The sequence below is a fragment of the Coregonus clupeaformis genome, chromosome 29, assembly GCF_020615455.1.
Source record: "Coregonus clupeaformis isolate EN_2021a chromosome 29, ASM2061545v1, whole genome shotgun sequence".
NCBI lineage: Eukaryota > Metazoa > Chordata > Actinopteri > Salmoniformes > Salmonidae > Coregonus > Coregonus clupeaformis.
In genome coordinates, this window is record NC_059220.1 from 44442024 (window position 1) to 44458604 (window position 16581).

General features: G+C 42.5%; 1 protein-coding gene across 1 annotated transcript in view; it reads left to right on the forward strand.

Moving 5' to 3' along the window:
• Nucleotides 1-317: 317 nt before the first annotated feature.
• Nucleotides 318-16581, forward strand: part of LOC121545123 (leucine zipper protein 1) — a 92175-nt gene continuing 75911 nt past the window's right edge. Inside the window, exon 1 of the mRNA XM_041855532.2 lies at nt 318-540. The gene's annotated coding sequence lies outside the window, so the exon portion shown is untranslated. The remainder of the gene's footprint in view (nt 541-16581) is intronic.

Sequence of the window (16581 nt, forward strand, 5' to 3'; positions counted from 1 at the left end):
GTTTCTTCTGCAAAGTTATCTGAAACTGCTGCCTTCCTTGCATTCATTCCCCGTAGGCCTGCTGCACTGTCATCCTTTTTAGGGCATTGCAATGTACGGAAACCTACGCTCTAATATTCAAAGAGAGGCTCATGTCTCATGTTCCTGCCCCTTTGAATTCGGCATGTTTCGCTCTTTATTCAGCTGGACTTGAGGAGAGGCGGGACTCTACAGCAGGGAAGGGCGTTCTTGTTACGGTCAGACCCTACTAGTCACACAAGGGGTGGGTCCACCGGCGCAAAGGAAAACCCACCTTTTTCATTGTTAGGGACGCGGTGGAATGTGATGGTTTGATCCTACAGCGCAGGGAGTGGAGGGAAGAAACAACCAAGGAAGTTCAGGAGATTAAAAAAAACCTGTCCCGCTGGTGTACTAGAAAAATCTGTGAAAGGGCTTGTGTTCAGTCTTTGGTTCAAACCTACAGAGTCATCTTGTCGGCACTGACTCTTCGACACCAACCGAATGAATTTAGGGACTATCGCAGATCTTTTTCATGGCAAGGTAGGTGAACTAGTGTTTTGATAAATATAAAACTACTTGTATAACTACATCAATGGAAAAATGTAACGGTGTTACTGTAACTTCCTGAGTTCGACACGGGAAGGCATACTCCGAACTGCGGCAAGTTTTTACCCCTCCTCCCCCTGCTCTGCTGCTGCAGCCAAAAGGAAGCCTCCATGAAACACCGGACTGCGACTAAAAACCTGGGCCACGTTCAGTAGGCAAACGGTGTGGAATGTTGCAGAAAGAAATGTCACGAAAAGTGACGTGATTCCATATTCTTCAAGTCAGAGAACATGTTTGTACAGTGCTACATATTTCCAGGTCCATTTATTTCAATATTTATATCTGAATATTCTACAACGTTGTGCCCTTCTGAGCAGCCAGGTGGTTAAAAATGTGTAAGAGTTTGAAGTTCTCCTAGTTTTAAGCATTCGTAGTTCACTAACAAAATGTAGCCGTTATTATGATTACGAGTGGCTAGCCCACTTTTACGTCCAGTGGGGATGTGCTACTCTCTGGATGGAATGTTGGGGTTTCTGAACAGGAAAGTAAATATTTTCCTCGAGAACAATGTATCATCCGGCTCAGGCGATTTCTTGAAATGAATTCGCAACACTAGTAGCCAGCCACCTTTCCACAATTCGACAAATTCCACTGTCCACTAAAGAGAGCTACAGTCCACTGTCACTTTGAAGATTTAGTTCCCAGTACAGCCTAAAGTAGACCGTTTTTTACAGGTCAACTGGTCTGAGCAAGATGGCAGTAAAAGCCCTTTATCTATATTGACAGATAATATTTTAGCTGGTTCCCAAGTAGCCCAATATTGGACTAAAGGAGCCTAACGTTACTCCTTAGTCCAAGGACCTTACATGTTCTGTTTTAAAGGGCGAATTGGCTCTGGAAGCCAAAACAGCCAAATACTCCATCTAAACGTGAATCAATTCTAAATTGCAGTATGGTTGTATAAACATAAATAGCTCTACTTTCATATCACATAACAATTATTTTAACAACAGCCAACAGTATTTTTCAGTGACAACACGTTTGTGGCGGCTTGTCTTCCGTTTACACACCGGTGTTCTGAAACGCAAATGGCTAATTAGCACAGGTAGTCCACTGTCTTCCGTCAGTTTATAAAGGTGTATATCAATTTAGCCTTTTGTTTTTTGAAAAGTATTTCTTGACGATATGAAAGAGAAGGTCCTTATGTTTCCAAAACTGTACCGCAAGCGATGCCTGTTAATGTTCAGACCGAGCGTCTCGGCTCTTAACAAAACTCCCCCCTACAGACGAGCCTTTGTCTAATGACTCTTATGTGTAATGTAATGGAAGTGAGAGTCATGATCAAGGGCTAGTTCCCAAGTAGACTATGATGACAGCCATAATTGGAATGATCTTCAAAACATGACCTCTATGGCTAAGTCATCAAATGTGTTTAGGTCAGTGCTCAAATTGTGAATACAGCAGGGAATGATCAGACTCATACATGATAGACAACTTCAACTTGGAATTGCCTTGATCGATGGCAGGCATTGTCCATTATTATTTGTATAGATCTACTTCACATGGGAAGGGAGTTTTCCATTCTTCTCTGCAGATCCTCTGAAGCACAGCGTCACAGCACAGCTATTTTCAGGTCTTTCCAGAGATGATCGATCGGGTTCAAGTCCGGGCTCTGGCTGGGCCACTCAAGGACATTCAGAGACTTGTCCCGAAGCCACTCCTGCGTTGTCTTGGCTGGGTACTTAGGGTCGTTGTCCTGTTGGAAGGTGAACCTTTGCCCCAGTCTGAGGTCCTGAGCGCTCTGGAGCAGGTTTTCATAAAATATCTCTGTAATTTGCTCTGTTCATCTTTCCCTCGATCCTGACTAGTCTCTCAGTCCCTGCCGCTGAAAAAGATCCCCACAGCATGATGCTGCCACCACCATGCTTCATGGGTAGGGATAGTGCCAGGTTTCCTCCAGACGTGACGCTTGGCATTCAGGCCAAAGTGTTTAATCTTGGTTTCATCAGACCAGAGAATCTTGATTCTCATGGTCTGAGAGTCCTTTAGGTGCCTTTTGGCAAACTCCAAGCGGGCTGTGATGTGCCTTTTACTGAGGAGTGGCATCTGTCTGGCGACTCTACCATAAAGGCCTGATTGGTGGAGTGCTGCAGAGATTGTTGTCCTTCTGGAAGGTTCTCCCAACTCCAGAGGAATTGTGGAGCTCTGTCAGAGTGACCATCAGGTTCTTGTTCACCTCCCTGACCAAGGCCCTTCTCCCCCGATTGCTCAGTTTGGCAGGGCGGCCAGCTCTAGGAAGAGTCTTGATGGTTCCAAACTTCTTCCATTTAAGAATGATGGAGGCCACTGTTCTTGGGGACCTTCAATGCTGCAGACATTTTTTTGGTACCCTTCCCCAGATCTGTGCCTCGACACAATACTGTCTCGGAGCTCTACGGACAATTCCTTCGACCTCATGGCTTGGTTTTTTGCTCTGACATGCACTGTCAACTGTGGGACCTTTTATATAGACAGATGTGTGCCTTTCTAACTCATGTCCAATCAATTGAATTTACCACAGGTGGACTCCAATCAAGTTGTAGAAACATCTCAAGGATGATCAATGGAAATAGGATGCACCTGAGCTTTTGTACAAAATAATGTATTTCTGTTTTTTATTTTAGTAAATTTGCAACAATTTCTAAAAACCTGTTTTCACTTTGTCATTATGGGGTATTGTGTGTAGATTGATGAGGAAACATTTTTTATTTAATCCATTTTAGAATAAGGCTGTAACTTAACAAAATGTGGAAAAAGGGAAGTGGTCTGAATACTTTCCGAATGCACTGTAGGCTACATATAACGAGTGTCAAAGGAATGAGGTGCAACACTGAGTCTGAACAGCAATGCTCCCCCAGCTGCAGTACTAGTAGCAGCAGTGGAATAATAATCTGGAAGGTGGGGCCTGTAAAAAGAGAGCGAGGGAGAAAAATAGAGGGGACCTGCCTTGACCTGTTTCAGACATGAAGGCAAATCACTGATTGCTTTCCAGTAAGTCCCAGAGCCAGTTACTAACTCTGCTACTGCTTCCACCCCTTCTGATGGTGGGAACACTAGTACAAGCAAGTTGGACTGGGAGATAGGTATAGCTGCATGCATTGGAGGTTTACTGTATGTGCATACAGGGCAATGACCTATCAATTTCTGCCTAAGTAGGAATTCAGAAGTACACAGGCATTAATGTTGTCGATACAAACCACTTCCTACCTGGTAGACCTTACAGCCAAGGAAAAGGGCATTTTATGTCTATGCCAAACCGCTGAGAGGTTACAATGCCAAACCAAGCAAGCTCGACACTTGAATTGCAATCCCTTCATATCCTGCCTGTATGAACATTGGCCAAGTGGACGTGTTGGCCAAGTGGAGTGTACAAAAACTAGAGTGCTGTCCTGTTCCACCTCCATTTGGACTCTTCGTACCAGTCTACTGTAGAAAACTTTACTTTCACCTTTGACTGGTCACTTGGTAGGTTTTTCCATTGGGGTTATGTCACTTTTGCAGTTTACTTCTTCTTAGTGTACATAACGTAGTATAAAGACTATTGCTGAGAATTTGAATCCTTACGGTGACTATGTAGGAATGCCTGCTAACTTTGTCATTCCAAATTGACTTTTTATGCTATCGAGTGAACGCAAGCAAAGGGGCAGAGTGTGTTCAGTGGCCAAGTGTGTATCGCCCATGCAAAGTAATAATTTCTCCCCTTCTCTCTTTTTACGACCTGGGCTTACACATGATTAGGTTTCCACTTGATGGAAGCATGCAATGAAATGGCATTTGCTGCCTTTGGCTGAAACTAAAGACTAATCATTATGGGTGTCCAATAAGTGTAATTATCAGACTTACTAGGCGGACTTGAGGATTACGGAGTGGCTCAATGACTAGTGTCGGGATTAAATAGAAAATTGTGGTTTGGCTTTTCAGACCACTTGGCACATTAAGGAGAAAGTGCTCTGGTGTTGGTGACTTGGTGTGTTATGGAACTGTAATGGCGTATAGCCCTTAATTGCATAAGTTTAAAATGTTATTTTAGTGAAGTACTTTCACTCCAAGAATGCGACCCCACCCTGGGACGGCATAGTCAACGATGCAGAGGATGATGTTCCAGGTTTCTTTAAAATGGACCTCCCTGAAATAGCTCAGATGAGTCATATTGAGTTTAGTGAAGCACACAGCCCACATTTATTGTGATAATGTAATAATGGCCTGAGTATCCGGGACAGGGGCTCGTGTTGATGCTACGCAGGCCAGCTGGACACTGCTGCCTTAGCGCCAGCAAAGGTGAATGGATTTATGCTATTGACATTCCTTGGACTGTGTGTGTGTGTGTGTGTGTGTGTGTGTGTGTGTGTGTGTGTGTGTATAAATGCCTCTATGGAGTCTGCTAAGACTGGCTTTGCCTGTTGGGCTTTGCCTTTTGGGTGTGTTTATTGGTGTTTTTTCCCCAATGCTGCCTCTATGTTCAGGACCCTGGGAAGTGTTAGTGGCCCTTAACCCTTTTCCTGCCAGCCGCGCTTTTATCAGTGGCGTGTGGGTGACGGGGCTTGTCTCTGATTTCAGCTGGAGTTCAAACCACTTGTACTCTGTCTGTACTTTCTTGCTGCACCGCTGACCTGTCTTCAGGTCCTAGAGAGTGCGAGTGTCAGTAAAACGTTCCCAGTTCACACCGCTGTTCACTCACTCATTAAAGAACAGCCTTTGACCTACTGGGGCAGATCTGTGGTCACTCCAAAGATGTCAGCCCGGGCAAAACTACGCTATATTTACCCTGTACTGATCTACAGTATATTCCTGTATAGGCCAGGGTGACTTTGGCACTGGCAAGACTTATTCAGATTTTTTAGTTACTATGCGTCGTTGTTACTAAACAAACCGGATATAACTTTATTTTAATGTTCCATTCCATTTCCACTACAACACAGTGAACTAGCCTCTGGGCACTGAAACCCAAGCCCGTGCCCATAGAGTCATGCAAAAGACTAATCAGGTATTTATCTCTTTTCCCCAGATGCACAGACGGAGTGGGTTAAAAAAGTAGAGTATCCGCCCAGACCCCTTTTATTCATGGTAATTTGAGAATAGGGTCATTCCATTTGATTTGAACAAAACTTACCATTCATATTTGCCCATGGTAGAATTGGTCAAAAAGTAACTTATTTTGGACTTGAATGGCAAAATATTTAGGGGATAGAGGTGCTCAAAGTTGACCCATTTTGCATACCCCACTCTACCATCAGACATCCATGTCTTAATCACTGGAAAAGAAAAACGGTTGAGCTTGATATAATTTAAAAGCTTACAAACAGGGTTTTCAAACTATTTTAGAATTTCTTGATTTAGCATAAAAATAAAAAAAACTCAAATTGTAGTTTATACCCTACTTTACATAATCTGAGGTGTTTGTTGTGCCCACCATGGGTTGAGACACAGCATACACTTTAATGCAGGGTGGGTGTCATTTCAATCATAGAAATTCACTACATGACCAAAAGTATGTGGTCACCAGTTCGTCGAACATCTCATTCTAAAATCATGGCCATTAATATGGAGTTGGTCCCCCCTTTGCTGCTATAACAACCTCCACTGTTCTGGGAAGGCTTTCCACTAGATGTTGGAACATTGCTGAGGGACTTGCTTTCATTCAGCCACAAGAGCGTTAGTGAGGTTGGGCACTGATGTTGGGCGATTAGGCCTGGCTCGGAGTCAGCGTTCCAATTCATCCAAAGGTGTTCGATGGGGTTGAGGTCAGGGCTCTGTGCAGGCCAGTCAATTTCTTCCACACCAATCTCGACAAACCATTTCTGTATGGACCTCGCTTTGTGCACGGTGGCATTGTCATCCTGAAACAGGAAAGGGCCTTCCCCAAACTGTTGCCACAAAGTTGGAAGCACAGAATAGTCTAGAATGTCATTGTATGCTGTAGCATTAAGATTTCCCTTCACTGGAACTAAGGGGCCTAGCCCGAACCATTAAAAATAGCCCCAGACCATTATTCCTCCTCCAGCAAACTTTACAGTTGGCACTATGTATTGGGGCAGGTAGCGTTCTCTTGGCATCCGCCAAACCCAGATTCGTCCGTCGGCAATGTTCCCTCTAAGCTGCGCGCAGTAGCCCGAGCCTGCCACGCAGCAGCTCCCCCTGGACTGCCACACAGAGTGCAGAAGAAAAATCTCATTGAACTTTCTAGAGTTTTCCCTGTTAACACTATCGTTTCCCTTTACTGTGGCAATTGTGATCGAATCAACGCAATATTAGCCACTTTCAATGCTACATACCGAAACAAAACAAACTATGCAAGAGATTTTGTTGAAGGCAGAACGCATCGGAGTAGGATTCTATTGCGCATGACTCAGCCCGTACTCTACACAGACCGGTGCGGCATAACCAATCAGAGCTGCAGTAGGCCTATATGCAAATAGACCACTGCCATATATGGATCTGTGCCATTTACTTTCAACTGGAATGTTTTACAGCTGTGGTTGTGAGTAGATGCACTTATTTTGAGATCAAAGCAAGAGCTGCATGTAGCAACCTGTGCACATTTTGTTCATATCCTTTGCTAGTTAGTGAGTTATTAGCCCAGTTATAGATAATTTGTAGTCAGCAATAGGAGAGTGATTTGCTTCCTACAAGAGCACAAATCGTGTGCATTTCGTGAGTCTTTGAAAAGAGAGTCATGAAAATAAGTGTTTTTTGTCTTAAAGGGGCAGTGTTGTATTTTGAGACAGGCTTGAATCAGCTAGGTAGCCAATAGGCAGAGGCTAGCATAATTTGTCTGAGTCTCTGTTATAATGGTATGTGAATAGTAATGCATTTTCTTTTGTAAAGTGGTTTCTTTCATCAAGCAACACAACATTTTCAGTCACCTCCTTGTGGATAAAAAGGTTAATGTCAAGCCCTGCATATTTTTTTCCAAAAGTCTCATGGAATGTAGGCCTACATGTTATGGGATGCATTTTCTCCATTGTTTTTGATGATAGGCCACTGTTCGGCCCACATTATGATCAAATAGCCACAGTAGCCTACAGTCGTGGTCAAAAGTTATGAGAATGACACAAATATTTGTCTTCACAAAGTTTGCTGCTTCAGTGTTTTTAGATATTTTTGTCAGATGTTACTATGTTATACTGAAGTATAATTGCAAGCATTCCATAAGTGTCAAGGGTTTTTTATTGACAATTGCATTAAGTTTATGCAAAGAGTCAATATTTACAGTGTTGACCCTTCTTTTTCAAGACCTCTGTAATCCGCCCTGCCATGCTGTCAATTAACTTCTGGGCCACATCCTGACTGATGGCAGCCCATTCTTGCATAATCAATGCTTGGAGTTTGTCAGAATTTGTGGGTTTTTGTTTGTCCACCCGCCTCTTGAGGATTGATCACAAGTTCTCAATGGGATTAAGGTCTGGGGAGTTTCCTGGCCATGGATCCAAAATTTCGATGTTTTGTTCCCCGAGCCACTTAGTTATCACTTTTGCCTTATGGCAAGGTGCTCCATCATGCTGGAAAAGGCATTGTTCGTCACCAAACTGTTCTTGGATGGTTGGGAGAAGTTGCTCTCGGAGGATGTGTTGGTACCATTCTTTATTCATGGCTGTGTTCTTAGGCAAAATTGTGAGTGAGCCCACTCCCTTGGCTGAGAAGCAACCCCACACATAATGGTCTCAGGATGCTTTACTGTTGGCATGACACAGGACTGATGGTAGCGCTCACCTTGTCTTCTCAGGACAAGCTTTTCTCCGGATGCCCCAAACAATCGGAAAGGGGATTCATCAGGGAAAATTACTTTACCCCAGTCCTCAGCAGTCCAATCCCTGTACCTTTTGCAGAATATCAGTCTGTCCCTGATGTCTTTCCTGGAGAGAAGTGGCTTCCTCGCTGCCCTTCTTGACACCAGGCCATCCTCCAAAAGTCTTCGCCTCACTGTGCGTGCAGATACACTCACACCTGCCTGCTGCCATTCCTGAGCAAGCTCTGCACTGGTGGTGCCCCGATCCCGCAGCTGAATCAATTTTAGGAGACGGTCCTGGTGCTTGCTGGTCTTTCTTGGGCGCCCTGAAGCCTTCTTCACAACAATTGAACCTCTCTCCTTGAAGTTCTTGATGATCCGATAAATGGTTGATTAAGGTGCAATCTTACTAGCAGCAATATCCTTGCCTGTGAAGCCCTTTTCGTGCAAAGCAATGATGACGGCACGTGTTTCCTTGCAGGTAGCCATGGTTAACGGAGGAAGAACAATGATTTCAAGCATCACCCTCCTTTTAAAGCTTCCAGTCTGTTATTCTAACTCAATCAGCATGACAGAGTGATCTCCAGCCTTGTCCTCGTCAACACTCACCTGTGTTAATGAGAGAATCACTGACATGATGTCAGCTGGTCCTTTTGTGGCAGGGCTGAAATGTAGTGGAATGTTTTTTTGGGATTAAGTTCATTTTCATGGCAAAGAGGGACTTTACAATTATTTGCAATTCATCTGATCACTCTTCATAACATTCTGGAGTATATGCAAATTGCCATCATAAAAGGTGAGGCAGCAGACTTTGAAAATTAATATTTGTGTCATTCTCAACTTTTGTCCACGACTGTACTTGGCCACTGTTAAAGTTTTAACTTAAAGCGGGTACAGCCTCATTGTTCACAGTAAACGCGCTCTGGAAGTTGCACAGAATTTTCACAACTTTGAAGTTTGTGTTCAGCAGACCTGAAATTTGCTAAGTGTCTAAGAACATTTTTGGGCACATTGTTGTTCAGACTGCCAGATGGTAAAGTGTGATTCATCACACCAGAGAATGCGTTTCCACTGCTGTAGAGTCCAATGGCGGCGAGCTTTACACCAATCCAGCCGATGCTTGGCATTGCGCATTTCCCATTTCATGAAGATCCCGACGACAGTTATTGTGCTGACGTTGCTTCCAGAGGCAGTTTGGAACTCGGTAGTGAGTGTTGCAACCGAGGAGAGACGATTTTCACGCGCTTCAGCACTTGGCTGTCTCATTCTGTAAGCTTGTGTGGCCTACCACTTCGCGGCTGAGCCGTTGTTGCTCCTAGACGTTTCCACTTCACAATAACAGCACTTACAGTTGACAGGGGCAGCTCTAGCAGGGCAGAAATTTGACGAACTGACTTGTTGGAAAGGTGGCATCCTATGACGGTACCACGTTGAAAGTCACTGAGCTCTACAGTAAGGCCATTCTACTGCCAATGTTTGTGTATGGAGACTGCATGGCTGTGTGTTCGATTTTATACACCTGTTAGCATCTGGTGTGGCTGAAATAACTGAATCCACTAATTTGATGGGGTGTCCACCTACTTGTGTGTATATGTATATGTATATGTATATGTATATGATATATATATATATATATATATATATATATATATATATATATATATATATATATATATATATATATATATATATATATATATATATATATATATATATATAGTGTATAATTGATAGAATGGACATATCCCTTCAAACCACTGCAATTGAGCTGGTACATCATTGAAATTTAATAGAAATGTTTACTTCTAATTACTACCACAAAGATGGCTGCCGGTCCACCCACCGTCAAATTAAAAGGGGAATTTCTATTTTCTATATTTAAATAGCTTTCCTATGGAAGTTTGACAGTATAGATCTGCTCTTCCCATCCAAGTCAACATTCTCTGATGTGTGGACCCCCAACCATCTTTGTGCTACCATTTGAAAGTTAAAATTTAAATTGTATTCCCATTTTAGTACATTTATCAGCCAAAACATGACACCCACCCTTAATTCAAGAGCATGCTGTGTCTCAACTGATGGCACAACAACACACACCTCAGATGATTTAAAATAGGGGCTACAACATATGCGGGGATAATTGACATTTAAAAGTAAAAAAATGACTATTTTATAAAAAGTTTTTTTCAAGAAATTATAAAATGGTTTGACAACCCTGTTTGTAAGCTTTTAAATGACATCAAACTCAGTTAATCTTTTCCAGTGATGAAGACATGGATTCCTCATGGTAGGGTAGGTTATACAAAATGGGTAAACTTTGATCACTTCTATCTCCTAAATGTTTTGGAATTCAGAAAACGTTACTTTCTGACCACTTCTACCATGGGCAAATATGTATAGAAAGTTTTGTTCAAATCAAAACGGGTGCGGTCAAAAAGTGATAATAAAATGGAACGACCCAATAATCCCGTGAGGGACACACAATAGATTGCCCCTCGTGGTGTAGCTTTGCGCTATGACTTAATCTAGGTCTCCTGTCACTGTTGTCATGCTGTAAGCATGGGTGGGTGTCCTAACGTAGAACAGGGCTGGAACGTAAGGCCCAGGGGGGACTTGAGTTTAATTTGGTGTAAGTTAATTTTGTCTTCCAACCCTTCAGAACTGAAACATTTTGGTTTGAGTATGCCTCAAGCGGAGGGATAGTGTGTGGTTTGTGTGTGTGTGGGTTGAAAGATGAAAGGTACAGTACGGCTACGTGGCCAACATGATTGGGTCGCTTCGTGTTGCCGTGTCCTTTTTGCGGTGACTTTGGCCTCGTTGGTGTAAAATGGGCTTCCTGTTATTGGAGGTTCCGATTGGATCTGGCAAACCTCTCTTTCAACCCACTGATGGGGGATTGAGGCTCACCCAAGCAGCAGGTGATTGTGGGTAGGGAGGAAAAGGACTGTTTGTGGAGCAATGAGCGCCGTATTTTTGGTGGTCTGCTTTGATGGAGCACGTGGCTTTGTTATATTTCGGGATATTATTTTTGACTACAGTGAGGGGAAAAAAGTATTTGATCCCCTGCTGATTTTGTATGTTTGCCCACTGACAAAGACATGATCAGTCTATAATTTTAATGGTAGGTTTATTTGAACAGTGAGAGACCAGAATCCAGAAACACGCATGTCAAAAATGTTATAAATTGATTTGCATTTTAATGAGGGAAATAAGTATTTGACCCCTCTGCAAAACATGACTTAATACTTGGTGGCAAAACCCTTGTTGGCAATCACAGAGGTCAGACGTTTCTTGTAGTCGGCCACCAGGTTTGTACACATCTCAGGAGGGATTTTGTCCCACTCCTCTTTGCAGATCTTCTCCAAGTCATTAAAGTTTTGAGGCTGACGTTTGGCAACTCGAACCTTCAGCTCCCTCCACAGACTTTCTATGGGATTAAGGTCTGGAGACTGGCTAGGCCACTCCAGGACCTTAATGTGCTTCTTCTTGAGCCACTCCTTTGTTGCCTTGGCCGTGTGTTTTGGGTCATTGTCATGCTGGAATACCCATCCACGACCCATTTTCAATGCCCTGGCTGAGGGAAGGAGGTTCTCACCCAAGATTTGACGGTATATGGCCCCCTCCATCGTCCCTTTGATGCGGTGAAGATGTCCTGTCCCCTTAGCAGAAAAACACCCCCAAAGCATAATGACGGTGGGGATGGTGTTCTTGGGGTCATAGGCAGCATTCCTCCTCCTCCAAACATGGCGAGTTGAGTTGATGCCAAAGAGCTCAATTTTGGTCTCATCTGACCACAACACTTTCACCCAGTTCTCCTCTGAATCATTCAGATGTTCATTGGCAAACTTCAGACGGCCCTGTATATGTGCTTTCTTGAGCAGGGGGACCTTGCGGGCGCTGCAGAATTTCAGTCCTTCACGGCGTAGTGTGTTACCAATTGTTTTCTTGGTGACTATGGTCCCAGCTGCCTTGAGATCATTGACAAGATCCTCCCGTGTAGTTCTGGGCTGATTCCTCACCATTCTCATGATCATTGCAACTCCACGAGGTGAGATCTCGCATGGAGCCCCAGGCAGAGGGAGATTGACAGTTATTTTGTGTTTCTTCCAATTGCGAATAATCGCACCAACTGTTGTCACCTTCTCACCAAGCTGCTTGGCGATGGTCTTGTAGCCCATTCCAGCCTTGTGTAGGTTTACAATCTTGTCCCTGACATCCTTGGAGAGGTCTTGGCCATGGTGGAGAGTTTGGAATCTGATTGATTGATTGATTGCTTCTGTGGACAGGTGTCTTTTATACAGGTAACAAACTGAGATTAGGAGCACTCCCTTTAAGAGTGTGCTCCTAATCTCAGCTCGTTACCTGTATAAAAGACACCTGGGAGCCAGAAATCTTTCTGATTGAGAGGGGGTCAAATACTTATTTCCCTCATTAAAATGCAAATCAATTTATAACATTTTTGACATGCGTTTTTCTTGATTTTGTTGTTGTTATTCTGTCGCTCACTGTTCAAATTAACCTACCATTAAAATTATAGACTGATCATTTCTTTGTCAGTGGGCAAATGTACAAAATCAGCAGGGGATCAAATACTTTTTCCCTCACTGTATATATCTTATTGTTTTTACTATTGCAATATTATTTTTGAGCTAGTTAGCTGTACCTGCACCAAAACTCCAGTATTTTCCGTTCATAGCTTTTTATTTCCATGACTGACAAACTCGTTTTCTCATGGCACTCTCTTGTCCCTTTGCAGCAGACATATGGTGAGCAATATATTTGGAACATCGTATTGCAATAAAATCACAGTATCGAATCACAATACATAGAATAATGAGAATCGCAATATAGAGTACCAGTCAAAAGTTTGGACACACCTACTCATTCAAGGGTTTTTCTTAATTGTTTTACTATTTTCTACATTGTAGAATAATAGTGAAGACATCAAAACTATGAAATAACACATATGGAACCATGTAGTAACTAAAAAAGTGTTAAACAAATAAAAATATATTTTATATTTGAGATTCTTCAAAGTAGCCACCCTTTGCCTTGATGACAGCTTTGCACACTTTTGCCATCGTCTAAACCAGCTTCATGAGGAATGCTTTTCCAACAGTCTTGAAGGAGTTCCCACATGTGCTGAGTGTTTGTTGGCTGCTTTTCCTTCAGTCTGCGGTCCAACTCATCCCAAACCGTCTCCTGTTGAAAAACAAAATTATAGTCCCACAAAGCGCAAACCAGATGGGATGGTGTATCGCTGCAGAATTCTAAATAAATCACTGACAGTGTCACCAGCAAAGCACCATCACACCTCCTCCTCCATGCTTCACGGTGGGAACCACACATGCAGAGATCATTCGTTCAACTACTCTGCGTCTCACAAAGACACGGTTGGAACCAAAAATCTAAAATTTTTACTCATCAGACCAAAGGACAGATTTCCACCGGTCTAATGTCCATTGCGCGTGTCTCTTGGCCCAAGCAAATCTCTTCTTCTTATTGGTGTCCTTTAGTAGTGGTTTGTTTGCAGCAATTCGACCATGAACAGTTGATGTTGAGATGTGTCTGTTACTTGAACTCTGAAGCATTTATTTGGGCTGCAATCTGAGGTGCAGTTAACTCTAATGAACTTATCCTCTGTAGCAGAGGTAACTCTGGGTCTTCCTTTCTTGTGGCAGTCCTCATGAGAGCCAGTTTCATCATGGCGCTTGATGGATTTAGCGACTGCACTTGAAGAAATGTCCAAATTTCTTGATATATTCCGGATTGACTGACCTTCATGTCTTAAAGTAATGATGGACTGTTCTTTCTCTTTGCTTATTTGATCTGTTCTTGTCATAATATGGACTTAGTCTTTTACCAAATAGGGCTATCTTCTGTATACCCCCCCCCCCCTACCTTGTCACAACACAACTGATTGGCTCAAACGCATTCCACAAATTAACTTTTTAACTAGGCACACCTGTTAATTGAAATGCATTCCAGGTGACTACCTCATGAAGATGGTTGAGAGAATGCCAAGAGTGTGCAAAGCTGTCATCAAGGCAAAGGGTGGCTACTTTGAAGAATCTAAAATGTATTTTGATGTGTTTAACACTTTTTTTTGGTACTACGTGATTCCATATGTGTTATTTCATAGTTTTGATGTCTTCACTATTATTCTACAATGTAGAAAATAGTAAAGATAAAGAAAAACCCTTGAATGAGTAGGTGTGTCCAAACTTTTGACTGGTAATGTATATTGTATCAGCACCTAAGTATAATGATAATATCGTATTGTATGGTCCCTAGCAATTCCCAGCCCTAGTATACATGTGGCTCTTTCTTACTCTTGTGACAAGCTAGCAACCCAGTATGTTAATACCAAGCTTTGGCAGATAACTGTTGTCCTTCCTTATAATTAAGAGAAACCACATGGCTCAAATAAAGGCTCTGAGTGTGCCCAATTGTAATAATAGTAAATATTTTATTTCCTTTGTAGAGGACAGGCAGTTGGCTGTCTGCCTGACTAAACGGTTAGCATTAGTTGGCTGCTGCTAAATTCACCTAAACCTACCTCTCTCTGATGGGGAAGTTAAGAAACCACTTGAGATAAAATTCCTGAGCCAATAAATACTTCATTTTCACACCCTGCACTTTGTAGCATTTCCGTTTCCAAAAGCGTAGATGGTGGGAAAAGCTCTCCATGGCTTCCAAGTTTGTATTGTGAATTGATACGAGCTAGCTAGCTTTTGACAGACAGAGCGCTAACGGCTAGCATAACAGGTGTGATGGTGGATGGATGTGTTTGAATGTGAGGAATTGGTCAGAACAGAGACTGTAAAAAATACCTTTCTGGATGATTTACCCATATGGCCCACTAGCTGTAAACCAACTGTTGCTTGGTCTTTCTTTCTTTTGGTCTCTACCTCCACCTCACTTGTCTGTTACTGCTTTTTAATGCAAGCTTTTTTAAGGCCTCCATTTTGGTCAGTACAAGGAGGCTACAGAGGTGATTAAAACATATTGCCTCAGATTTTTACTGAAGTTTCTCAGGCATCTTTTTTGGCACCTATATCTGAAATAGGGATTATCCAAAAGTCGAGGCTCACGCATCAGACTTACAAAACGCCTCGTTGCCCCAGTAGTTAATATTTATGGACCTCCAAAGCCTGCTATCCTCCATCATAGCCTCAGAGAACCGACCTGTAAACCATGTGAAGGCATTTAGAAAGTAAGGAATGTTCAGAAGGGGGGGGGGGACTTTCATCATCTGGTCTTCATTTGGCCTGCTTAGCCATCCTCCATTTCCTTATCACTGAAACAGAGACTGATTTTTGTGGATGTTGTTGCTGCGACACCAGAATAGAATACGTTTCCTGCTTAGTTACATGATGACCCGTATATGTTATAGATTTTTCTGTGTTGGTACGTTAAAGGGGCAATAAAAACAAAAACATTTCCCATTCTTATCTGCGGCTCCCCGACGTGTCCCTTTCGGCTGTTCTCACACGAGGAGTCCTCCCTCCTTTCCAGCTTGTTCCAGGGGTATTTTTGGAAGTTAATGAAAAGAGAGATCTGAGCCGTTTACCCTTAAAAGGGATGTCTGGGTCAGCTGGACGGAAACATATTAATGTCCTTAACATTGTGTGTGTTGAGGTTGGGCGATATTACGATAGCATCGACTGATTGACAGGCATCGTCTATCGATGGTGATGACATCGTGATGTGACAGACGATGGTTCAGCCTATTTGAACTTGGCTGGCGCCCCACAGTAAAGAACGGAGTCTCTCAGTGCACACACAGCAGGACAGCACACAAGTGACACTCAAAGTAATTTGCCTATTCCTATTTGCTATAGTCTATTTCAATAAATGTGATACAGAACACAAGAGAGGAATGTAGCTCAGAAAGAGCAGAGAAAGAATCAATGTCCAGTCAGAAAATATTGTTTCTGTCGGATGCATGGGCTTTAGGCTATAGTCTAAACCTATTATTGTTTTAATAACATACACTCCTTAACTATCTTGTTTTGGCTGTAAAAAAAACAAACAAACAAAAACATATCTCTCCATTCGAGAGGCTATATGAATATGAAGGCTACGCTTAATCGTTTTACTTATTGCTTTCTCCCGATCAAACAATGAATGTAACTAAGTTCCATTTCAAAATATTATTTGAGTAGCCTAATATAGGCTATTCTCAATCACAGCTTTATGATAGATAGAACAAACAGTATTATTTATTTTTCTATTTTATGAGACAAAGCGATTATTCAGTTCTGAAG